Source organism: Vespula pensylvanica, chromosome 18 (genome assembly GCF_014466175.1).
Source record: "Vespula pensylvanica isolate Volc-1 chromosome 18, ASM1446617v1, whole genome shotgun sequence".
Lineage (NCBI taxonomy): Eukaryota > Metazoa > Arthropoda > Insecta > Hymenoptera > Vespidae > Vespula > Vespula pensylvanica.
The window spans coordinates 2,431,813-2,459,312 of record NC_057702.1 but is presented as its reverse complement, the minus strand read 5'-3'; the positions used below and the strand labels follow the sequence as shown (position 1 = coordinate 2,459,312).

The 27,500-nt window shown below is 37.5% G+C and overlaps 1 protein-coding gene across 2 annotated transcripts in view; it reads right to left on the bottom strand.

Annotated features, from left to right (window-relative positions):
• The window catches only part of LOC122635401 (Krueppel-like factor luna), a 37,345-nt gene extending 13,855 nt beyond the window's left edge, over positions 1 to 23,490 (bottom strand). Inside the window, exon 1 of one of the 2 annotated variants that reach the window (XM_043825589.1) lies at positions 23,394 to 23,490. The gene's annotated coding sequence lies outside the window, so the exon portion shown is untranslated. Of the gene's footprint in view, positions 1 to 3,589; positions 3,925 to 23,393 lie in introns of those variants that run through there. The other variant, XM_043825588.1, reaches the window with a different exon arrangement.
• Positions 23,491 to 27,500: the final 4,010 nt, after the last annotated feature.

Sequence of the window (27,500 nt, the reverse complement as noted above, 5' to 3'; positions counted from 1 at the left end):
GACGTATAAACCGATCGATTGATCGATCGATCGAACTAACACGTGATCGATGCACGTGCATTTAGAAGGAAAGTGAATAATGTGTATCTAAGCACGTATCTACGTATGTACATGTACATATATATATATATATATATATGTATTTTACGTAGATATATAAATACTTTTTACTTTAGTTGCAAATCTTTGAACATGAGAGATGGAAAGAGAAAAAGAAATAGAGAGAAAAAAAAGAGAGAGAGAGAGAGAGAGAGAGAGGAGAGAGAGAGAGGTCTACAATTAAAAATTCTTTTTCAATTTCATTTGTGCTCTCTTTCTCTTTTTCTCTTTCTCTTGGCGTGGGCGTTTACATTTTATAGCTTATCTACGATTGACCATACGTTGTCGACGTTGTTGCTCTTCAAAGAAAAAAAAGTGAGAAAAAAAGAAAAGAGAAAGAGAAAGAGAGAGAGAAAGATTGAAAGAGAGAGATTAACAATAGCATCGCAGTGCTGCTGCTCGAATTTAATTTAAAGGCAGTAAGACAGTCCCCATTGTGCCGCGTCGAAACGTATAAATAGACTCGTCGTTTTACGCTACGTATACATATACATACATACATACATACATATATATATATATAAATACACACAATACACAAATATATATATATATATATATATATATATATCTAATCGTATATACGTGAGAGAAAGACCCACGCTCGATCGTGTAAAGAACAACGAAGAGACTTCGTGTCTCTGTTCTAGTACCGACTGATTTACATTTACAACCGTAAGCGTCTGTTAAATTAGGGATTTAAATGATCTCGTCATTTTCTCGCTCGAATACGTCTCACAACTACGTCGGAATATCAGTCAATGTTTTTCTTGTTCCTATCGAATGAAAAGAGAATGAAAGAAACTGAGAAAAGAGAGAAAGAGAGAGAGAGAGAGAGAGAGAGAGAGAGAAAGAGAAATAAAATACAATACAGAGACAGACAGATAGACAGAAAGAGAAAGAGATAAAGAGTATTAACAAAATAAAGTTCTATGTTGATTCGATGTATCGGTAACGTCATCCAATGACCGTTTCATTACCGTTCCTAAGTCGAAAGGGTTTGCCAGGTGAGGACACATTGTTTGTAACTCTGAGAATCTCCCATGATTGTCATGCTCCTTGTTCTCTCTCGTAATAGCTGTGAGGTATTCAAATACCGTGCCACCGACGCACGTTTTGCTTGGATCGTTGGGCAATAAGAGAAGGAAGGAAGGAACCTGTTGTTATTGGTTTCCCCCACTTTTATATCCACCCCACTCTACCTCACCTCATCGCACTCTACCCTAGTACATTTTTTTTTTCTTTACGAGTTTTGTCCGCATTTCATTCAAGTTCCTTCTTCCTTCTTGTTTTTCTTTTCTTTTCTTTCTTTCTTTTTTTTTTTCTTGAAAAAAGAAAAAAGACTAGATCTTTGTAAATGTGGCTCAATGATAGAGAAAGAGAGAGAGAGAGAGAGAGACAGGAAAAAAATATTAAATATATTAAAAGGAATTGTCGATCTTATTAAAATCTATCATGGACCAGTTGTTTGGTTTGTTTCAATGATTTATTATTTATATTTGTTTGTTTGTTTGTTTGTTTGTTTAATGGCGATGAGTAAAGTTAAATGGCGCCTAAGTTTCTTTCATTCTCTTTAGACTTCAGCCATAGATCTTATCTGTCGGTCGTTAAGATAACGATTTGCTGCTTGATCTTACGTTCATCCAAAAGCGTAATGGCGTCTATGAATAATACATAACAAATACGTACAAATATACAAATACGTGTATCTGTACTCTCGTAAAGAACAAATCTTATCGATTGGTAATCGAAACCAGCGTTAGAGAGAAAGAGAGAAAGAGAGAAATGGATAGATTTAGAGAGAGTTCGAGAAAGATAGATAGATAGAGAAAGAGAAAGAGAGGGAAATCGTGGGCGTTTGAAATAATCTCGCGCTACCGTTCCTTACCAAATATCTTTCTAATTCTTAAGAGAATCGACGTGAAACACAAGAAGTAAAACGATATCGTCCCTTTTCAAAATTTATCGACACCGTTTCGAGGAGTTAAACTGTTGTCCTTGGACATGGGCACGACCGCCCCATGAGTCTTCTGAGTACCTAAGTAAGTACTTGCCTCGTCTCTCGTTGCTTCTAAGATCGCGACGGACGGGATAGGTAACGTAAATTTATGAACGAGGAAGACGGCAGAGAAAAAAAGAAAAAGAGAGACAGACAGACAGAGAGAGAGAGAGAGAGTGAGAGAGAGAGAGAGAGAGAGAGAGAGAGAGAGACGACATAGCTTTTGCGGAACGAAGCATTCTGTGATATAAGGAAGAGCGTAGGCGTATAAGCTTGACAGGGAATCGCAAGCGCAGTTTGAAAACTGGTCGAGAAAGATTTAGAAATAGAAATAGAAATAGAAATAGAAATAGAAATAGAAAAAGGAATATAGAGACAGGGAGACAGATCAATCCATCGATCGATCAATCGATACACCAAGCGACTCTTAAACTAGATTTTATTATATAAAAAAGAGAGAGAGAGAGAGAGAGAAAGGGAGATTAGAAATTAAAAACAAAAGAGAATTAACTAAAACTACGAGAGTTCGATTGGAACTTATCAATTTTTTACGATATCATATATCGATTAGTTACTTAAGAAGATTTAACGTTTAAAATGATCGACGTCATATCGATCAATTATTTCAAAAGATCTACGCTTAAAAAGATACATTATCACGTTTATCGATTACTTCGAACGATCTACGATATTTCCTCTGTCTTAAAAAGAAGAGTTCATCGTTTCTGATTTCGAACGTGATTTGGATAGGATTAAAGAAAAGAGAGCAACAGCGAAAAAGAAATAAAAAAGAAACAAGAAAAAAAGAAAAGTAGAAAAAAAAGGAGGGGAAAAAGATCTTTCAACTTTCTAAGTATAAACGATTAAGAGATGGATCGACAAGAGGGGAAAGAAGGAGAAGGGTGGAAAGAAGGGAACGAGAGGTGGGGAGGAGAGGGTGGGAGGGAGGGAGGGGCTACAGTGATTATTATTCTCGTAGACGCTGCTTGAGTCAGGAGTACGAATCAAGATTTCGACGACATGTCTGTCGTGTGGTTTCGATCCGACGGCGGATACGTTGTAACTAACTAACTAACTAACTAAGTAAGTAAGCAAGTAAGTAAGTGTGTAAGTAAGTAAGTGTCCAAGGGTAGAAGACACGGAAGAGGTTGATCTCGATTTTTTCTCGATCTTCTTCTTTCCTTTTCCTATTTCTATTCCTATTCCTGTTAGTATCGATTCCTTGGGAAAGGATTTCCAAACGCGACGAGACGAGTTCATAAATATTCAGAGTAACGCGATACCGGTTGTCTCTCTCTCTCTCTCTCTCTCTTTCTCTCTTTCTCCTTCTTTTACTTGATCGAGCGATCAAGTAAAACGAGAGAAAAGAAGAGAAAGAAGAAAAATGATGATAAGGAAAAAAGAAAATTTAAAAGGAACAGAAGGAAAAAGATCAACCAAAAAGAGAAAGGAAAGCGAGTCTGGATCGAGGTGACGACGAAATGAATTTACCTTATCCGTCATTCCACGACCTTGAAGCCGAGGGTAGTCCTTCGCATCTCCTTAGGAAATTCTCCGTCGTATTTCTTCTTCTACTTCTACTTCTTCTTCTTCTTCCTTCTTCCTCCTTCTTCTTTTTCTTTTCTCTTCGGTTCTTTAATCGGACACGCACGAGAGAGAACCCAGAAACGGAGGGAATCCACGTGGGATTCCACGAGTTTATATCACGTCGTCAGCTCGCGGAAAGAGTCATAAGAGAGAAAGAGATGGATAGATGGATAAATAGAGAAAAAGATATATAGACGGAGATAGAGAGATAGAGAGATATAGATTGTATATAGATAAATAGAAGAAATAGAAAGGAAAGAGAGGATATAGAAAATGAGTAGACAGAGATAGAAAGAGATAAAGACACGAGATAGAGACAGACAGACAGAGAGAGAGAGAGAGAGAGAGAGAGAGAGAGAGAGAGAGAGAGAGAGATAAATGGATAGATCACTCTTATATGGCAAACAACAGCACACTATCCGCACACTCGTTCACTCTTTTCCTCCTCGTAATTTTTCTTCTTTTTTTTCTTCTTCCTCTTCTTTTTCCGTTTGTTCTTCTTCTTCTTTTTCTTCTCTTACTTTATATAAATATTTTCAAAGAATTTCTCTTATATGCAGAACGTTCGATAAAACATCCCGTGGCGTTCGTTGAATTCCGTAAATGTAAACGTGCAAGAACACTCGTGGTGAAGGAGAATACCGGCGGCCACGTGGTTTTTAGTGTCAACTTAAAGAATCTTTCCTGGTTGCGATCACTCGCGATATACCTTTCGAAATTTTAATGGGTTTTTCACTGATTTAAAATAATATATATATATACATATATATATATATACATATACACACGCATATATATATGTACGTATATATATATATGTATATGTATATATATATATGTATATCGATATGTCGTATGAGAATATAGCTCGTACGTTTTCTCTCTTGACTAGAATCCTCTTGTCGTTCCTCTTCGAAATCAAATGATCGATAAAAATCCAATATTGTATGCTGATGTAGCAGTAATAGTAGTAATAGTAGTAGTAGTAGTAGTAGTAGCAGTAGTAGTAGTAGTAGTAATAGTAGTAGTAGTACTAGTTGTCGTCTTTGTTGTTGATGTTGATGTTGATGTTGTTGATGTTATTATTGTTGTTGTTAGGAGTAGTAAAGTTCGAAACGATATTGTCTCGATTTGAATGGAAGAGGGGTAGGTCAGGGAATTTTGTTTGGGCTTGGACACGTGCGACGATCGTCGTTGTGTGTCGTCGTTGTCGACGACAGGACAGTCGAGTCCTGACTGTTCAGTCCGCGAGAGGAATCGCGAGAGGAAGACCGCGAGAGGAAGGAGAGAGAGTCGTCGAGAGAGAGAGCACGTTGCTCACCACCGTCCGGCGCTGCTTTGCCCGTAGTCGTTGTCCAGGTCCTCTCTCGAGGCGTGTGCGATATCCCCCGGCGGCAGCCGTTGGTGGAGAGGGCAGGTAAGTCGACGACGAGACGGCAGGAGAGGTTTAAACACGCGAGAGAGACGAGATCCGACGACGCACGGCCACACTAAGTCCTTTTCTCTCTTCTTTTATCTCTCTTTCTCTTTCTCTCTCTCTCTATCTTTCTCTCCGTCTGCCTGTCTTTCTGTCTCTCTCTCTCTCTTTCTCTTTCTCTCACTTTTCTTATTTTATTTTACCCGGTGCTCTGCATTCGAAGGTATTGTACGATTATCGCTGAGTAAAGTCGAGCCAAAAACTTTTCAAACTACTTGTGGGAGCAAAAAGAGTTTCTCTCATTAAACTGTATCTATGTAGTATGTATGTATATTATATGCATATATATATATATATATGTATGTATGTATAGACGTTCGAGGAGGTCTCTATGACGTTTAGAAGAGATCACTATGCCGTATTGTCGATTGGGCGGGGAGACTGAACCCGTAGGATGTTGGGTAGGCTGTTAAGTAAGTAGGTAGGTAGGTAGATAGATAGGTAGGTAGGTAGATAGGTGAGCCAGCCACGAGGAATACGACGGTGACGACGATGACGACGATGATGACGACGAAGACGAAAGGGTCTTCTATCTACGATTCTTACGAAGGAACTCGAACCGTTGCTCTACCGTTTCCGTCTTTACTTGTGTACGTATTACACCACGATACTATACCGAGAGAGTTCTATAGTGTTTACCGTGAGAGACGTCGGTATACTCTCTTTCAGTCGAGAGTAGCACCGTGCCGGCACGCGACCTGCCCTCCTCCTCCTCCTCCTCCTCCTTCCACCTCCTTCCACCTCCTTCCACCTCCTTACTTCCACAACTCCCTCCTCCTCTTCTCACAAATCCTTTTCTTCTTCTTTTTTCCCCCGATAAATCCCTTTTCTCCTTTCTCGAGGAGAACTTCCAGTAACAGCAGCAGCAGTAACAGCAGCAGCAACAGCAGCAGCAGCAACAACCGTAGCAATAGCAATAGCAATAGCAATAGCAACAGCGTCGCGCGACTTGTCCTTCCCTTTCCACCGTACAAGTCGATTTGCGACTTTGGAGGTGGATGGTGTTGGTGCACCACTCCTACCCGCTGGACACGCCGGAATCCTCCCACCATCGATAGAACACGCTCACTCTATCTCTTCTCTCTCTGTTTCTCTCTCTCTCTCTCTCTCTCTTTCTTTTTATCTATCTCTGTCGTTTACTCGCTTCGTAACCTCCCAGGCAACTAATTCACCTTTGCAACTGTACCGACACCCCACCCGTCTTTCTCGCAGGGGATTTGTTTCCTCTTCTCTCTTCTCCTCCTCCTTCTCCTTCTCCTTCTTCTTTTTCTCCTTCTTCTTCTTTTTCTTCTTCTTCTTCTTTTTTTTTTCATTTGAATCGTTTGAAAACCGGTCGTAGTTCGCGGAAAATTCCTTCCTTTTATGACGTTTTCGTCTCCCTTACGAGATCATCCACTTTTTTTAATCACACATACTCTCTCTCTCTCTCTTTTCCCTTCTCTTTCTGTCTCTTTTTCTATTCTTTTCTTTCTCTTACTCTCTTTCTTTAAGAATAAAGACTCAGTTGTATCAGGACCAGACTACAAAGAAGACATCGGCTCAATATACTTTTTCGAGATCTTTCCGGTCCACTTAATGACTCTCATTTTATCATTCTTCCTAGGTGGTCGAAATCTTCCTAAGCATTTCACGAGGATGATTAACGAAATAAAACTAAGTATCCTATCGTTCATTCGATCTATCGTTAAACAATGTTCTCTCTTCCCTTCCCATTCCACACTCGTACGTTTTTCAATGATACTACTTTTCTTTCTATCATCATTTTATTTCTCTCAACGATTATTATCTCGTTATTACGATGATCCCAAATTGTTTCCGAAGGGATCAGAGGTTATGTCCAAGTAACGAATCGATCCACTCTAATTTCTATACAGGTCCCGGTATTACCGGTTTTTCAACATTCCACTTTACCGATCCGTGCACCGTTGTTGTCCTAGGACCAGATCAGTGGTCTTTGTTTTTTTTTGTTTGTTTGTTTGTTTGTTTTTCTTTTCTTTCTTTCTTTCTTTCTTTTTTCTTCCTTTTTTTGCTTCCTCTTCTTCCTCTTCCTCCTCCTCTTCTTTTTCTTTTTCTTTTTATTTTCTTATATTACCTCTCCTTCTTCCACAGGGTATTATTACGGTTCCAACTCCCGTTCCACCTTTCTACCACCCATTACACAAGCTCGTTATTCCGTTTTACTCTTCCACCATATATATATATATATATATATATATATATATATATATATATATTATACGGTCTCTCTTCCTGCTTCTTAACGCGTGCCACCGGACACAAAACTCTATGGTCGGTTTAGGTCAGTAGGCGTCCACTTTCGTCGTGCTTTAGGGCAGATAGACCAGTAGAGACCGTTATAGTTGCCACCCTATGCCTGTCTGATGCTTTTACTGTTTCCCAAGGTTATCGCATGATCTACGTACGATGACCAAGATAGTTAATAATATACTTCCTTGTTAATTGGCCAGACACTTTATTATATTACTCTATATCTCCATGATTTACGCCATATTTGTTTATTAACTTCATAAACTCGAACTTCTCCTTCATTATTCTAAAGTGTCCTCAAATTTATCTTTTTAGATAGTTGGATAGATACGTCGATATTTATAATTTCTTAAATCGAACAGGACGTGGAGATTATCATGGTGGTAGTGGTTGTATGGTGATGATGATGGTGGTAGGAGGATAGTTAAACCATACGAAATAGAGATCTTAAGATCCATCGGATCCCTCTGGATCTTCAACTTGCTCCGCCTTATTGCGCAACCTCTTGGGCTGATCTCGGGCACACCGGCAGTCCTGACACAGTTACCTACCTGATCTGGGCGTTACGGTAGGATAACAGGATGAAGAAGAAGAAGAAGAAGAAGAAGAAGAAGAAGAAGTACAACAAGAAGAACAAGAGGAACTAGAAGAACGGGAACGTGAAAACGAAATAGAAGAAAAAGAAGAAGAAGAAGAAGAAGAAGAAGAAGAGGAAGAAGATCTTGATGATGAAAAGAAAAAGAGAAAAATACATCGAGGAACTTGAACGATTCTTCGACTTCATTTTTTTAATTTTCTTTATACTTTTTCTCTTCTCTTCATTTTCTTTTAACATCGATAAGAACAGAATGATATGTCGTACGCTGACAATTTCATGGTAAAAGATTTTTAACAGATTTCAAGAAAATGGTGGAAACGATATATATACATATAGTATATACAGACAATTGGACTTTTTCTATAGAATTAAAAACAACGACAAATCGTTGCATAATTGTTGAATCGTTCTGGTTGAACCGGATGAAAGACAAACAACGACGGTAACAACGACGACGATGGATCAACTTCTCGTTGGGTGTCACTTCAGGGTCGTCGATCGTGATATTTGAGTGCTCATATAGGCGGTATCGGAATTCTTACGTCGACGAGGACGAAGCACTCTTTCTCTCTCTCTCTCTCTCTACTTCTTATGCATTCTATTCCGTACGATGACGCTTTTAACAAAGTTTCGAACACGTACGCGTTAGTTGCATTCGTGCTACATACATACGTGCATACATATGTACATTATATATGTATACGTATGGATGGCGTTATGTTATATGTATATAATACGTGCCATCATCATCTCAAGAACCCATCATTAGACGCCTACGCGAATGGAAGAAGAACGTAGAACAGGACAGGATGAGATGATGTCCTAGTCGCGACAAAAGGCTTGACAGCAAAGAACGATACGACATCGAGCAATCGAGTCCCAGTGGGAACGGGCTTGACAATGGGGAACACCGGAAGTCTCGTTTGCGGCCACGTTGTAAACGCAATCTCAAGTACATATAACTTAACCAGGTATATTTAAATTCATCACTGCCACACATTATTTTCCTTAATTATTTCAAATTAATCTTTTACGATTTAGATAATAGTTTTATAGGGAACGAACGGAAATATTATTTTCTTTCTTTTCTTTTTTTTTATTTCGTCTCTTCTAACAACCTCCTTAATTAAATTAATTATCTTAGTAATGATCATTTATGTTCTTCATCGTTTATGATATTTCAACAACTCTGATTATCTTTTATCACGATAATTCATTGATTATAATAAAAATTTGTCGAACAGTTATGCCTCCTGCCATTTTAATCTAGTATAATGATTTTATATTTAGATAGATTAATTAAATAATGTGTTATTTATAATTGTTTCTGTATTTCCAATTATAAATAATATTTGATAGTATCTAATAATAACATGCATGTATATGTATATACAGTTGAGTTTAAAAGAGAATAGAAAGAAGGAGGCAGGACTGCTTCCGTTTATTCTAGATTGGTCAACGTACTGTTATATTTTCAGTGGGAGGAGTTCTCTGTAGTCTCGAGTTAACTCTAAGCACAAAAAGAAAGAAAAAGAGAGATAGAGAGATGTGCGACTGCTAAGACTGCATACATACATACATACATACATACATACATACATACATATATATATACATGTATACATAATACATGGACTTGGTAAACTGTCAACTAGGATGAAGATCAGCGAGAGAGGCTCATCGTTACACCTCTTCACATTTTGCACTCGCATAAGAGTACCTTCGTCATACACGGATATATAGATATATATTATATATATATATATATATATAAATATATATATATATATGTATATTTAAAGAAACAGATGTATCTTATATACTTATATTACATGAATATTTATATATTTCTTGTTACGACAATAAATATTATTATGATGCATTTCAACTATATCTTTTATTTTTCTTGTTTCTTATTTTCGTAAATCAACAATCTCTCTCTCTCTCTCTCTCTCTCTCTCTCTCTCTCTCTCTCTCTGTGTGTGCGTTCGTGCGTATGTATTTTATCGCTGATAATTTTTTTCCTTTTCTTTTTTTCTTTTACAATTAAGATTACACTTGGAAAAACTTTTTTTTTTATCATTTGAATTAATTTATCAAAGAAAGAAAAAGAGAGAGAAAGAGAGACGATATTAATAACATCAATAATTAAATCAGCGTTAGAATACGAGAGAAACTAGTGGGGCAGACAAAGAGGCAGAGTAAGGGGAAAAGGGAGGAAAGAGTTTCAAGAAATCGCGAGATCAGCATAACTCTTGACAGTCCTCGGTAGTTAGATACGTGCGTCTCGTTCTCCGATATGGCATAGCATAATCCAAACGGATCGACTCGATTCTAACGGATGAATCAGCTAGGAATGTCGAACACGTTTCAAAGATCGAGGATCAACGGGTGAACACCTGGTATTATCTCTTTCTCTATTTTGCCATCGTGAACTTCGACTTTGAACTCTTCTATCTATCTATCTATTTATCTATCGATCGATCGATCGATCGGATAGTTCTTAAATATTTTTTCAACTTTCCTTATTCTTCAAAAGAATGCAAATATTTTTATTTCTTTTCAAGAACTCGAAACAGAAATTATTCTATTATTCCGATCAAGAAAGAAAGGATTGATCTCTTCTTGTTTTCTCTTTTTAATTACAATAATAATTATTCTTATTTTATGACAATATATCAAGGAATAACGATTATAACGATTAACTTCGTTTCTTTCTATTCTCGTCGCATTAATTGCAAAATGTGACTTATACATTTATTCTTGCTTTTGTTAATTCACTGAGATTACGCGACGACGTCCTTGAAAAAAAAAAAAAATTTCCAAAACGAAAGCAAGTGGATGGACACATCATGATCATGGGTGTAACCAACGATCTCTCTCTCTCTCTCTCTCTCTCTCTCTCTCTCTCTCTCTCTCTGTACTTTCGTCAATTATACTTTTCCCTTATCCTTCTCTATCCATAATGATCTAGCACTCTTGATTACTTTTCTTTTCATTCTTTCTCTCTCTCTCTCTCTCTCTTTTTCTCTTTCTCTCTCGATCTATTTATCTCTTTCTGTCTTATGTTTCATCTCGATCCTCCCGACTATTACGAGTCGACCACGGCGCAATTATTGCGAGATATCGGTGGCGGTTCTCTTGCAGGCGATTCGGTATTTAGGATGACGTCAGCCTTGGTCACGCCGATGTCGATCTCTCGTTTCAACGATCAAACCTAATTCGTACTCGTGTAAAACGGTATCCGCCCGAGAAAGAGAGAGAGAGAGTGTAGCAGCAAACGTTTACAGAGATCATCAAAACGAAATAGGAATTTTATTACTGAAACGATCGCGATTCAGTGAAAACTTTCGGTAGATCGTAAAAAAAAAAAAGAACAAAATTTCATGACGATAAGAAGAAGAAAAAGAAGAAAGAAACAAGTTCGATTTAATAATCGATTAAAATTTCGATATAATTAGTTACCCATATACACATTATTTTTCTTTTCTACACTTTAGATCATCAGATCTCTCTCACTCTCTCTCTCTCTCTCTCTCTCTCTCTCTCTCTCTCTCTCTCTCTCTATCTATTTATCTATCTCTCTATCTATCTCACTCTGTTTAGTAATTCACAGCGTTTTGTTTCTCGCTTATTACACGCTTACGTGCTTCTCCAAGCACATCCATTCCTCCTCCTCCTCCTCCTCATCTTCCTTCTTCTTCTATTTTCTATCTTTTTTCTTCTTCTTTCTTCTTCTTCTTCTTCATCTTCTTCTTCTTCTTCTTCTTTTTCTTCTTCTTCCTCTTGTCTCTCTTCGCTCGAGAGATCGCACACCAAGCAAGCAACAAACGTTGTTGGGCGAAGCGCGCATTACACGCGGCGTGTCCCGGGTTGCTTCATTCCATTCGCGATATTCCACATTCTTCCCACACGTGTAAGAACACATCGGTTAGGTACACAGTGCTTCAGATGCTTGCCGCTGATACGAACTCACGGCTTGCCGCCACTACCCATGCCGAGCCATTTATGGGGCAAGAAGAACATCCGAACCGTTTACGGGGGCCAAAGTCGTTCGTCTCTTCATGAGAAATAATAGTGGAAGGATTGTGTGTGTGTGTGTGTGTGTATATATATATATATATATATATATCTTCTTCTCTTTTTCATTTACTATCACTTTCTCGTTAGAATAGAAATAATTTAATAAAAACTAAACTCTTGTTAACGCCATCGTAAAAAGGTATGGATTATCTATTTATGAGGTATCTACGTTAGTAAAAAATTTTATTCGTCGAAAACAATTATATTAGAACTATTTTGGATATTTTTTCTTTTCCATTTTCAATCAAAAAAAGAGAGACATGTGGTTTAAAAAATGTAGTTAGCATTTGACGTAATCGAATCAACGCAACGATTCAAAGCAAACGTCAAATGTATCTTACGTTATTCTACTCTAAAAAAAAAAAAAGGAAAGAAAATAAAGAAAAATCTTTTATGTGATACAATCTAATTTCATAGGCACTTCTTTATTGACTCATTCGCAGTCGATTTCCAATCGTCTGCCGTTAGTTTAATTTCGCGAAAAGAGATAAGTTTAGAAACGAGAATTTAGAGAATAAGAGAAATAGAGATAGATAGATTGATATGTATATATATAGAAAGAGAGAGAATACATTGTCCAATGAGAAGACAAAATGGTTCAAACGCCGTTCTATGGAATTTAACTGTCGACTCGAGGATTTTATCTCTCTAACATAGTATTGTCCGTACAGAAGAAGACTATATAATATATATATATATATATATATATATATATATATATATAACTAGGATACTGATCTTCAGAAGGATACTCCTATCGAGTCCTATCGAATTTCTATCCTTATAATACGATATATTCATCCCTATCATACGAATCTCTAAAAAGCAAATTTAATCGCAAATAATAACTCAACAATATTCAGATTATTAAAGTTACTACTATAAAAAAAAAAAAATAGATAAATAAAACAGTTCGGAAATGATTTATGACATTTTTATGCGAAGAAATGACGAATCAATGATTAGAATCAATAGAAACGATAATAACAGCTAAAGGAAGATATAGCAACGACTAGCGTTCTCCTCTTCTATGGAGTTACTCAATGGGTGCTAAATGTCTGACGAGAGCTTCTTGGGATCTCTCTCTCTCTCTCTCTCTCTCTCTCTCTCTCTCTTTCTTTCTCTTTGAGAGACGATTGTGGGAGGATACCGGCGAGACACGCGAGAGACACGCGATTTTAGCGTTCTCATACCTTCTCCTCTTCCTCCTCCTCTTCGTTCTCTTTCTATGTCTTTCACCAACACATCAATAGATAAATAGATACATAGAGAGAACGAGAAAAAGAGAAAGAGAGAAAGAGACACATGTAGGCGAGGAAAGACGGTAAAGAAGAAGGTTTTATCGTCCTTTTAATTATGCCTTAAACGTCGCGGGAAGATCGAGTGTAATCCCTTCCGTCTATGGAAAGATGTAAGTCGAGTGAATTCTTTCGTAATCGATATATCGTTTACGTATCAATTAGAACGAATTTAGATCGATAGCTAGACATCGCTGATAGATAAATAAATATATAGATAAATGGATAGATAGATAAATGTTATAGAATAAAGACAAGATTAGTTTTCAATGGAAAGGAAAAAGAAGAAAAGTATACGCGCGCGTACACACGCATATGCATACGCAAACATGCATACACTAAGAAGAGAGAGAGAGAGAGAGATAGAGAAAGAGACGCACACGTAGTCGAGAAAATTATGCAAAATCATGGCTATAAGTCATCGAGTGAATCATCGTTAAGTGAAACAAAGAGGAGACCGAGTTATTTCGAGAGCACAAAATCTCAGAGGAAGAAAAGGATGAGAAGGAGGAGGAGGAGGAGGAGGAGGAGGAGGAGGAGATGGTGATGGTGATGGTGATGGAGAGGGAGGAGAAGAAGGAAGAGTGGCACCAAAGTACTACATGCATAAACTCGAGGAACGCAGGTGTGCCAGTGCGAAAGCGGTGACCCATTATCGCACAGCTGCGGGGGGAATCATTCTTGCGGGGATCGTCCCAGTCGCGAGGCACGAACGTTTCGAAAGAGCCTTAACAGGATAAACAGATGTACCCATAAATATGTTTTCTGCTGCGTGTTTGCTCTTTCGCCGGATACGTCGTTACATTTCCACGGTAATTTCTACGTAATCTAAGCCAAGGAAGGAAGAAATGAAGGAAAAGGAAAAAGAGGAGGAGGAGGAGGAGGAGGAGGAGGAGGAGAGAAAAACTATTAAGACTATTAAGGATATCCTTTGTGGTATTTACGACGAAAGAAATATATGCTTCTTGGATAACTATTTAACGATCTATAATGTCTCTTTATATTATTATTTTCTCGATCATTTTTTATATCAACATTCAAGGAATAAATCTAATCGTATGAAAGTATATATATATATATATATTTATATATGTATGTATGTATCTTAGTTGCCACCACGAGAACGAACTCGCTGTTACATTTTCTACATTCGAAGGTGAAAGCATATCACAAGACTTATTTTTTCCCTATCACTTAGCTCTATCATCTGATCATAGACGATCCAAAGTAGTGAATCCTTTCCCGTTAGGAACGGCACTCGTTTTCTTTCCGCTATTTCCGATCCCGTTTAGAAATGAATAAGAACGCAACAAGAGACGATGTTACGGAAGAAAAAGAAGATATGGAAGACAAAGATGAGACAAAGAAAGAAAAAAAGAAAGAAAGAAAAAAAGAAAGAAAGAAAAAGAGAGAGAAAAGGAAGAAAGATGGGAAGTTGGACGAGCAGCTGGATCTAGAGAAAGAGGAAGGATCGAGAAAAGTCTACTCGGTTTCGAGCCGTTCCACTTTTACTTTGCTCTTGAGAATCTCATCTCGTCGTCCGCAACCTGCACCACATTTCCACGGATGCCTTACAGCGATTCTCTCGCTAATCACGCGTGAATATACACATACACGTACGAAAAGAAAAAGAGAGAGAGAGAGAGAGAGAGAGAGAGAGAGAGAAAGAGAGAGGAGATACACATACATAGATAGATAGATATATAGATAGGCAGATAGACAGATAGACAAACGAATAGATAGACGCGAATGGACACACAAAGAAATATGTACCCATTTTCTAAACACACGTACATAACTACAGTTGTCCAGTAAAAGAAATAAAGTGCCGCTCATCAGGGTGGGGTTTACACAAACGAATATATATATATATATATACATATACACACACACAGAGAGAGATATATAAGCCATAGTAAGTAAAGTAAGTTTAACTCTTCGGTTTTACTTTCTAAGATCCCCCCTTTAAACTCTCCTCCTCCTCCACCTCCTCCACCTCCTTCTTTTCCTTCTCCTCCTCCTCCTCTTCCTCCTCCTCTTCCTTCTTCTCCCCGTTTGGATATTCTCGAGATAGCTGCGCTCGCGCGCACGACGTGTCCTGTGCCCGGTATATACACCTACTCTCGTCCGTCCACTCGATGAAGGTAGAAAAATGACATCCTCCTTTATAAAATTCGCCCCGTCCAACTGGTTTCCTTCCATTTTTATTCGTCCCTCTTCGAATGGAACTCGATGGACGTACAATCTCTCTCTCTCTCTCTCTCTCTCTCTCTTTCTCTCTCTATCTCTCTTCTTCCTATATTAGTATATATATATATATACGATATATCACTAGCTGTAGTAGTAATAGTAATAATAGTAATAATAATAGCAGTAGTAGTAGTAGTATTGCTAGTAGTAGTGATACTACTATTTCTTCTAAACCCTATTAATATAAACCTAATCTACTGAACGACAATTTTCACTCTTTTTATTATTTCCCTTTACAATTCACCAACACCTACTTTTGTCCTCGGACAATTAATTAACAATTTTTATGTTCGTTACTACAGTGTAAAGAAAAAGAGAGAAAAAAAAAAAAGAGAAAAGAAACATTATTGACAAGTTTCCTTCGAATGGAATGAAGATTGTTTAAATCGATAAGACAAAGAAGTGACATATAGTAAGTTCTTCCTATATCAATCTTTCTCTACTTCTTTCTCTGTCTTTAGATTTCTGTAGAAATACACATACATACATACATACATACATACATATATATATATTTGTATATGTGTTAGCGCGTTCAGCAGTGAACCGAGACGAGCGAGAGAAGGCGCGTGTATGCGAGTAGACCACGCCAGGGTGGGGTCTCTTCTCGCATCCGAGTTGGCGCTTTCAGTTTCACTTTCTAAGTCGTCGTTTCCCCTCCCCCTACCCTACATCACCTAGCATCCCGCACCCCCTACCTCGTCCACTCTCCCTCTTTTCCCTCTGGCTTCCCCTCCTTGTCTGCCTGAGGCCACCTTGCGGGAGCGATCTAGGCCCAACCACCCCACGCCCTACTATTCGCTGTTCTCTATATATCGGTACTACTGTTGCTCGACGCCACCAACAGCAACGTAGCTAGCTAGCTAGCTAGCAAGCAAGCAAGCAAGCAAGTTAGCTAACTAGCAAGCAAACACTATGCAGATGCACAAAAGTAAGTCAACAAACACTGTGCAGATCCACAAAAGCAAGCAAAAGATGCACACGAGGAGATCGAGAAGACTACTAGCTAAATCGAGTCGAATTAATTTAAAGTTAAGCTAAGTTATGTTCAATGAAACTAAGATTAACTAAACTACGTGTGTCTCGTTCGATCGAGTTATTTTATATCGATGGATGAAAAATATTTGCCGTAATTATTTCTTGTATCAATTTATTTTTCGTTCTCGCTGTTTTTTTTTTTTTTTTTTGTTCTTGATTAAATAATTCTTTGAATAAGAAAGAAAGTCTCTTCGTCGTTTATTGGAATATTACGCCAAAGTGCAATTCTTATATGTGTGATATATATGTAATTATTTATCGAATCTTTTTAGAGTCGAAATAAAAGTGACATCTCGTTAAATTTACATTACGTTATTATTATATGTAATTATTAATTTCAAATGATCTTAGTATAGAAATATAAATAAAAATTTCTGATCGGTCTGACTATATTGAAAATTGATCTTTATCTTAATCTTAATGTATTCGTTTCTTCCTCTCTTTTTCTTTTTTTTTTTTTTCTTTTTTTTAATATCAAATACTATCCTCTCTTTCATTTTCTCTCTCTTTTCTTTTCTTAAATAAATGAATACTCGCAAGTTATATTTCTTCAACGGCTTTCGTATTTCACGGATAATTTCGCGAAAGAAAGGCGTAGGTGGGTGCGAAAATGTGAAATCGTCGAGCAGAAGCTCTCTCGAGTATATAACGAGGGAAGCCTCGGGAGGTCCGAATTATTCTTATTTTTCGAGTTTGCTTTTTGCGAATGGGAATTGAGATTGTGAGAAAGAAAGAAAGAAAGAGAAAGAGAAAGAGATTTATTTCAGAATTCGTCGGCAAGTTTAATTGGATCGCCGACGACGCCTTGCCCGTGTTTGTCCTCGTCTCTTTAAAGACAACACTTCGACTTTCTTCTTCTTCTTCTTCTTCTTCTTTCTCCTCCTCCTCCTCCTCCTCCTCCTGCTTCACCTCTTCCACCCCTTCTTTCTCTTTTTCTTTGGCTCCGACTTCGAGAGTGGCGACAATTGAAACTGGATTCTGCCTACACGAACGTACGATTTATTTGCCACGATCCACTGTACGTGTATGCATAACTATGCATGTATGTATGCATGTATGTACGTATATACGTATGTATGCATGTAAGTTTGTAACTTTCGGGCACGGAATTAAAAGCGACGTGAGAAAGTCCTCTCATTCTCGATTCTACTTGTCCGCTTCAACGAGATCGATAAATTAACGTTCGATGAGCGAGATTTTCTGAGATAACGAGGATCCAAAGAGAATTTATTCCCAATTCTTTTCTCTTCTCTTCTGTTTTTTTATTTTTTTTATTTTTTTATACCTCTGCGTATAACTCTACCTTCGATATTATAAATCTCTAATACAATTATAAATAATTCTTTAGTAACTTATACTAGAGAGATTTCACGAGATTAATTCGTACGCAAGAAGAAAGAGATTTCTATCTTTTTATCTTCCTTGAAATATAGATATCGTCGCAAGAAAATAACGTTTGCAAAAGAGAAAAAAAGAGAGAGAGTATGTGTATGTATGCATGTACACCGACGTGAATCGGCTGCAAGGTCGTTAAGAGAGTAGATTTTTCGATACAGAAGCGCGAACGAGCTTGTGAGCGATAGTCGATCTCGCGGTGAGTTCGACCTTGAAGCTAACGGCTTGTCACATCTGGACAGGCTGAAGATACGGAAGCGGCTGAGACAAGAAAGAGAACCCGTTAAGGTTCTTTAGGGCGTATAAGGTTGGACGACCTTAAAAGATATCTCTCTCTCTCTCTCTCTCTCTCTCTCTCTCTCTCTCTCTCTCTCTCTCTCTCTTTCTCTATCTTATTCGTGACGGACAATGTTAAACACGAGTCGTGCCAAGTTCGCCTTCTTCCATGACACCTGTTTACGAATGATGCATAGAACCGTACTCGGCATTTCCTGCAATTGTATATCATTTACATCCTCCCATACGGATGTATCTACGGAGTGTAATCAACGCTCTCTAGAGTTACTAACTATACCACTATTGCCCACCTGCTCGATCGATCTACGCAGAGATGAAGAAAAGAAAGAAAGAGAGATATAAGGAGAATATTTCCATTGATGGTTTCGATCTAACGATTGACCTCTGTCTTTAACCTGAGAAACTTTTTGATTGAATATTAAAAGAAAAGAAAAAAAAAAGGAAAAAGATACTTTCTTCTTCTTCTTCTTCTTCTTCTTCTTCTTCTTCTTTTTCTTCTTCTTTTTTTTCTTCGTTTTGTTTTTCGTATCCCATACAATAGAGAGCAGCAGAGAATTATTTCAAGTATTATTAATAAAGTAACATTGTCGTATATTGTCAAAGAAAACACGTAAAGTCGTAAAGCGAAAACATTTTGGATAAAATTTAATATACGGAGTAATGTAGACAATAGTAAATTAGCCATTTATCTTAAAGCGAACGGGGAATATAAAATGATTGCTGGTTTTGGTCTCAAAGTCACTCTACTCTCTCGTTGTATTCTCCAATGAAATTAAACCTCGTTTTGAATAGAATATAAGAGAACGAGGAAAAAACGAGGGGAATGTCTTATTTGCACGTATAATATAATATACGAACAAATATATATATATATATATATTCTAGTGTGTGTGTGTGTGTGTATGTATATAGTATGTTACTTCGATGGAATCTCAAAAGGTTTTGAACGATCCTCCTCTCAATTCTGCGTTAAGTTAACGAGCGTGACTAAACAGAGGGTTCCACGAGCTGTCGACCTGACCTTTGTCACTACAACAATGTCAACGAAAACAACAATGACGATATACAAGGTCCATTTTGTAAGTAAACGTTTAAATACGGAATCCCACGTTAAACGAGAATTACTTTGACTAACGCACAAAGAAAACTATATCTGTATGTATATATGTATATATATATATATATATATGTATGTATGTGTATGTGCGTATATACGTACATGTCTACGTGTAATTCCTCTGGAAATAAAATTGCTATTGTAATAAAGAAAAAAAGAATAAAAAGAGATCAATTATTATTACGATTTCATCCTTCCTCAATCTCTTCCTCGACAGACAATTTTTTTTTTATTACTCTAAATACTCATACCTAAGAAAGATCGTAATAATTCATTCACGAAATATATCTAATCGTTCTAATTAATCAATTAAACAATTTACCAATTGACACGTTTGCGTAGATCGTATCGACAACGAATCTTATTTGTTCTTTATCTTTTCTTTCTTATTTTCTATTTTAAAATCATCGAATGAAACATTGTTCGTTGGTAATTATTTCCGAGTTACCTTGTATCTGGCATATAGTGAAACGTACGAGTAATATCATTCGTTTGTAACAAATCAATTGAAGTATTGTCGGTGTGTAAAACGTTATATCGATGAATGTAAAAGATTTGCTTTGAATGGAAAAGAGAGAAAGAGAGAAAGAAAGAAAGAAAGAAAGAAAGAAACAAATAAACAAACAAGATAGGAGAGAAAGAAAGAAAGAGATAAAGAGATAGACAGATAGAGATAGATAGATAGAGAAAGAGAGAGAAAGAGAAAGAGAGAAATAGAAGGGTGGAGTAAGAAGTAAAGAATGAATAAAGCCGAAGAGACTCGTGGATGGAAACACGCGAGAGCAATAATTTATTGATCGTGAAAATCCGTCGAGAAAGATAGATAGAAAGAGAAAGAGAGAGAAAGAAAGAGAATGGTATTCGGATCGATCGCCGATATCGGCTAAGTGTAAGGAACATTAATCAGTCGGGAGTACGTCAAAGGTAGCATGCGCGTTTAACACGGTTAACGTGAGCGCAATTACGATAGAATGTGTGGAAAGCCGACGGAGGTCGCCTAACGTTTAGTTAGAAAATCTATAGGAGGATCGTCCACATACACACATATATATATATATATATAATATATATATTATATGTGTATGACATACATATATATATATCATCTATATAAATATCTACATAGTGTGTGTACATATCAATTATCTACATATATGTACGTGGGTGTGTATGTATCTATATATAATTCGCGTGTTACTTAGATCTAGTACTTACTTATTTACTTAGACTTAGTTCGGTATGTAGATATAATACATACATACGTAGACGAAGAAGATGAGGTTACAGGGAGTGGAGAAGAGGGACACGTTCCATCCCGAAAGATTCCTCTTCTTCCGTGAGATCGAAATAACATCGTGCTGCAGCTTTCACTAATTCTTCTAAGAATTTTCTCCAATCTAACGATTTTCAAATCTCCTACTAAATAGATTTTTCCTATGGAAAAGAAACTAAAGGAATGGAGAATAGACGAAAGCTAAAAGAAACAAAAAAATAAATAAATAAATAGAAACAAAATAAACGCAACGCAATAAACGAAAGCTTGTGTACGAACTTATGCATATAAGTATTTGTTTACATTGAAAATTTCTAATACGTTATCTAAAACTAAAGACGCAATTTCGCTCTCGATTATATCCGACGATAAAGAAACGAAAAAGATTCTAATAATTGCGATTCGTTTCGTTTTGTTCATCGAACGAGCGAGCGAGCGAACGAACGAACGATCGATAAATAGATAGATAGATATATAGATAAATAGATGGATGGATCTATCCATCGTTCGGTTGATCGATCTAAGAGATTCATTCCCTTCTTCGGTTGGATGCGAACGAACGAAGCGAACATAAAACTCGAACTCGTTGCTGCTTTCACCTATTCCTCATAAAATCGGAGAGACTTTGAGCGTCACCATGAGTCCAAGTCGTTTTCCTTCCTTTGCAATGATACCGGTGATGGTGATGGTGGTAATGGTGATGGTGGTAGTAATAGTAGTAGTAGTAGTAGTAGTAGTAGTAGTAGTAGTAATAGTAGTAGTAGTAATAGTAATGGTGGTAGTGTTGTCGATGGTGATGGTGGTCGTGTACCGATATCGAAGAAGGCGAAGGCGTGGCAATAGTCGACAGAGAAAAACATACTTCCGTGCGTTCTCGAAGAGATCTGAGGAATCTCTGATCTGAATCTCTCTCTCTCTCTCTCTCTCTCTCTGTCCTCTCCCTCTCCATCTATCCCCTCCCTTGTTCCCTCTATTTCTAAGAATACTAATTGATTCGTCGTGGATAACATGAGAGTATAAATAAACAAATAAATCTTAAGGGGGATTGATCGTATTGATCGATCGATTATAATTTCAAGGACACGAATGAACTACATATTTCTTCTTCTTCTTCTTCTTCTTCTTCTTCTTCTTCTCCTTCTTCTTTTATTTTTGTTTCTTTCTCTCTCTTTTATTCTCTCTCTTTCTCTCTTTCTTTCTCTTTGTCTGTCTACTATCGTTTTTCTTCAAACACGCTCGTAATAACATTATTACAACTCGGATATAAGGAAAATACGTTTGAATAAAAAGAATAAAAATAAAGTGCAGGTTATTCGTCAATAGAATTTTATAATAAATACGATGTTGAAATCAAGTCTGATTCATCGATACCCTTTCAAACCCACGCGCGTGTTATCCTTTGATACGAGTCAACGCTCACGCAAGCACAACCGAAACCTTATTATACTTACTTACTTACTTACTTATTTACTTAGTTGCATGCATATGTACCTACATCGAGAATTACGAGGATAGAGATCATTCTAATTTTCCGATGACGTCTTGTCTCTTAACCGAGGTCATGCAATTTTACTTGAATTTTAAAAAAGAAAGAGAGAGAGAGAGAGAGAGAGAGAGAGAAACTCGGAACCTTTTATTCGAGATATCCTTTTACGAAGCGCGTTACCATTCGTCTTATCGGCGCGCATGCGGACGCGAGAGTGCATACGGAAATCGTGGCGCAACGAAATAACGAGTTCTAATTGCGAAAGCAGATCTACGCGCTACAGCAAAAGCCGTCGTCCGTCGTCCGCCGGTAAAGAGAGAGAGAGAAAGAGAGAAAAAAGCGAGCAAACGAGCGAGAGAGTAAGAACGAGTCAGAAAGAACGAACGAACGAACGAGCGAGAGAGAAAGATAGAGAAGCGAACAAAAAAAAGAGAGATAAAAAAGATAATAAAAATAAAAATAAAAAGAAAAAAAAAATACAGAAGGTGCACCCGGCACCTGATTCATTTAAGTAGATAGCGATCTATGACGCAGATCGCCGGAGCTGGTCGCCTTTAAAAATCGTCCTTCCACGCCTCGGAGTTTCGCCCTTTCAACGCATATAACTATCCATCTCTTTCTCTCTCTCTCTCTCTCTCTCTCTCTTTCTTTTTCTTTCTCTATCATTTGATCTCCCTCCCCTCGAAGAGATTTGCTTGGCGTAACCGTGACGGTGCAAGTGCGGCCCGATGTAGGAAGTTACTGTACTTAAATCATGTTGATTACGACGGTTTGATTATCAAAAAAAGAGAGAGAGAGAAGGAAAAAAGAAAAAAATTATACATTATCTCCACGCGTCTATGATCGATAAATCCTGGAAAGTTTTTTTTTTTTTCAAAAAAATCTTGTCCCCTGTCCGTCTTACTTTTCTTTTTTCTTTTTTTTTGATGTCTATAAAATTGTTGACAACGGTCTCGATGCATTTCTTTTTTCTTTCTTTTTCTTTGTCTATCTTCTTCTTCTTCTTCTTCTTCTTCTTCTTCTTCTTCTCCTTCTTCTTCTTTGCACATTTATGCACTCTCGGTTTTGCACTCTGAGATCGACGTAGAGTAGACCGAGTAAGTATCTCTTACGTGGTACTAGAATTACCTTCGGGATTGAAGACCATCCGCTAATTTTGCTCCTAGACAGAGGTCATTTGCAACACGATGATGACTCCCTTTGCTCCGATTGCGGTTTTGCTTGCGGAGATCTTAAAAGAGAAAGAAAGAAAGAAAGAAAGAATGAAAGAGAAAGAGAGAGAGACATGATTCTTCATTATACAGAAAACGAATACCTAATTCTTTTCTCTTCCGTGTAAAAAAGATCTCTATTCTCTTTTTCCGTCTAATACGAATTACATTCAATTCATCTTTATTTTTAATGACATTAAACGTTCCAAATTAAAATTACTTTCTCATCGACTTTATTATTTATTAACTCGAATGTAAAATGATCGATTTGATAATTCTTTATTGAAAAATAATTTACTATCTCGTATCACGTTAATTGTATTAAATTTAATCTTAAATGAAAATTCATGTTTGAATAGATTAAAATTGAATTAACTTAAATTAAGATAAGTTTTCACTCTCGTTCCTCTCGTTTTCAATCGGTTTGTCGCTCATCCAGAATCACAACACAACCGTGGACAGGTCCCACGAGCAGCAGGTTGTACCGAGGAAATCTAGTAACGAAATAACGAGTTCTGTTTGCGAAACCAGAAGTGGTAGAAGTAAAGGAGTTGGCGAAAAAGAGAGAAAAAAGATGTAGAAAAAGAAGGAGCCGCCCGTTCGTACGAACATACGTACATTCGTACGTTCGTACGTTCGTTCGTGCGTACTGATGCAGAGCAGAAAAAAGCTTTCCGATCTGGAATAGTTCAGCAGTCAGGCTGTGCTACCAACGACTACTACTAGATAACGAGATCGAGATCGTGATCGTGATCGAAACCAGAGATCGGTCGAGTAGGCTACGAACCTGCGACAAATTGATAAAATTTTTAAATGGACTTTATTTCTGAACCCTTCGCCGAATAAAACGACATATAAAAAAAATATATATGTATATATTACATTAAACGAGCGAAATTTGTTTATGATAAAATCTAATATAATCGATTTCCATTGACCAATGACGTTTTCGTGTAATAATAAAAACTAAAAATCGTACGAGAAGGATATTTAAAAATCGTACCTGCTCGATACGATCATTTTCCTTTTTTGTTTTCTTTTCTTTCTCTTATTACATCGTATCGATCGTAACAAATCATCGATTAATTGATCCAACTTATGCCGGATTAATAATCTGACTAAGATCGATAATGTAACATATTCCTTCTTGCATTATATTTTTCTCCTAATAACTTCACGAAATTAACAAGTTTCGTTTGCTTAAAAGAAAGAAAGAAAGATAACAGGAAAACAGAGAGAAAGAGAGAGAGAGAGAGAGAGATAGAGATAGATAGATAGACAGAGATAGAGAAAAGAATCAAGAGTCTGATTCATACAGGTGCAAACTAAGTACCTTGGAACACCACCTTGAAAAATCTACCTTCCCTCTATCCTTTTCGTCCAAACACACCGTATGCATACACCCACCTATACACAGAAAAGAGAAAAAGAAAAAGAGAGTGAGACAGAGAGAGAGAAAGAGAGAGAGAGAGACACATATTCATACAAACATACGTAAGTACCAGCAAGGTATACGTACACATACTTACACGTCACGCTGATAGTTCGCTAACGTACGACACCGTAATTGATAATTATCGTTATAGCGCCGGGTGGAGGCGAGTTCAAGCTCCGAGCTTGTTCTCTCCAGCCGAGCGAGTCGTTGCTACACCTCCACAACGACGATTACGACGACTACGACGACTACGACGAGGATCGAGCTACGTTGGAAAAGAGATGGCGAGTTGCCGGCAGTTTAGCCGGTTGCTTACGGTGCCGAGAGATCTCGACTTTTCTACATCCTATTTCATCTTGGCGACGCCATAGAATCTCGCGCGCTAGAATCGAGATAAAAAAGAAAAAAACTTCTTCGCTGGTATAAAAGAAAAAAAGAAAGAGAGAAAGAGAAAATAAAAGAAGTATAGAAAAGATAATCTTATTCCCCAAGGATCGCGATTAATTACTCGCAATTTGTTTCTCTCGCAATTATATTCCACCTCGAACGAACGCCATGAAATTACTTTTTTCTTCTTTTTTCTTTCTTTTTTTTTTTTTTACGTAGGAAACATTCGATAATTTGAATCCGAATCGATCGGGAATTTTGATTCTCGTATCTCGTGCATCGATTTATATATATATATATATATATATATATATATATATTTTTTTTTTTCTAATAAAACGATTACTTTTCCAAAGATACTATCCAAACTAAAACGACGAACAATTACGATACTTCTGCTTTCGATTAAGAGACACAAGCAACACACGAAGCATTCACAAACAAATATACTCACGCGTTCACACATATCTATACAGATACATTCATCGCACATGCGTAAGACTTGGACGCAATTAAGTCCAGACGCGTTCTTCCGTGAAAAGATGTTAGAAATGATTTTTCATAGCGCCAAACTACTTTCATATTTCAGGATCGTAACCGAGGTGCATTGGCTCGATCATAATCACGACGTAACGGTTCGCCGCGGAGTGTGCACCTTCGCGTTAGCGTAAAGGATCGTCGTCCGTGTATCCTACGAAAGTGCTGTCGAGAATAAACGCACACAAATGCATAGATACAGATACACGTCCGTACTGTTAGGACCTTTTCACTACTTATTCGAGAATATATACATATATGTACACACACAGACGGAAAGAGAGAGAGAGAGAGAGACAGAGAGAGAGAGAGAGAGAGAGAGAGAGAGAGAGATACGAACACACATATATTCATATATATTTGTATGCTTTATATATGTGTATGTGTGTGTATGTGTGTGTGTCGTTGACTAGCCGGAATTGCGAAAGCATTGGGACGCACATCTATTAATACCGAGTTATCTTTGTTGGTGTGGGTGTTATCAGGGCAGGGCGTGTCGCCAGGAAAGCAACGAGCGAACCGGCAGCCGGCAACGTGACTCTTGTCTGCTGAGCTAGCTTGCAAACTGAGAAAGACAGAGAGAGAGAGAGAGAGAGAGAGAGAGAGAGAGAGAGAGAGAGAACGAGAGAGAAAGAGAGAGATAGAGAGAGAGAGAGAGTCAGGATCCGCTTCATTCTCCTTCCTTCTCCTTTCTTCTTTTTCCTCCTCCTTTTTCTCCTCCTCCTCCTCCTCCTCCTCCTCCCGACGATCTTTCCAAACTGGAAGCTTTACTTGCCGTCTTCCTGGTCTAGCAATCGTGCCCATCGAGTTATCCTCGTTACTCAATCGTTACTCGACTCTTCCGCAACCTTCCGATTGTCCTTTTCTTATTATCCAATTTGCTAATTCGATTGGTTCTTTTTCTCTTGTTCTCCTTTTTTTCTATCCTTTTTCTTTCTTTCTTTTTAAACTCAATATACAAAAATAAATGCATATGTATCTGCGTGTCCTTTCGTCTTCGTACGATATATATATATATATATATTTTTTTTTTGTACAATATCCTTTTTCGTATGTAGAAAATACAAATGATTTATTTCATTTATCTCATTTTGCTTTTTTTCCTTTTTTTAAAATACAAAACCACACGCTTGCATAATCCATTGATCGACAGAATTACTTGAACAGGTTTCTTTATAAAAGTAAATAGAATTCGTGTTTACTACATAGTTGTAAGTATTTGCTGTTGGAAATTGCAACCCTTTCCGAAAGGAGATAGATAATATTATTCGTAAGATCGCTTTCGATTTCACGTTCGCTCGAACGGCTCGCATAAACGTCGTCTTTTCACGCATCGATTAACAACACCCTGGCGGCCGCAATGCGGAGGATTTAACTCGCGCGACAGGATCGTAGTCGTAGTAACGCTGGAATGTGATCTTTCGAAGAGACTTTTATTTTTTCTTCTTTCTTCTCTCTCTTTTTTTTTTTTTCTTTTTTTATCTTATTTTATTATACGACGATTTGTCGTGAAACGTTTCGCACGCTATCGTAGATAAGAAGGGGGAAGAGGAGGAGAAGGGGGAGGAGAGGAGGTGTCGTGGGGTGGTACGATGCAGGATGTGTGTGAACGAATGTCGAGAAGGAAATTTCACGGCGAAGCAACGGCTCTACGTACGAATAAAC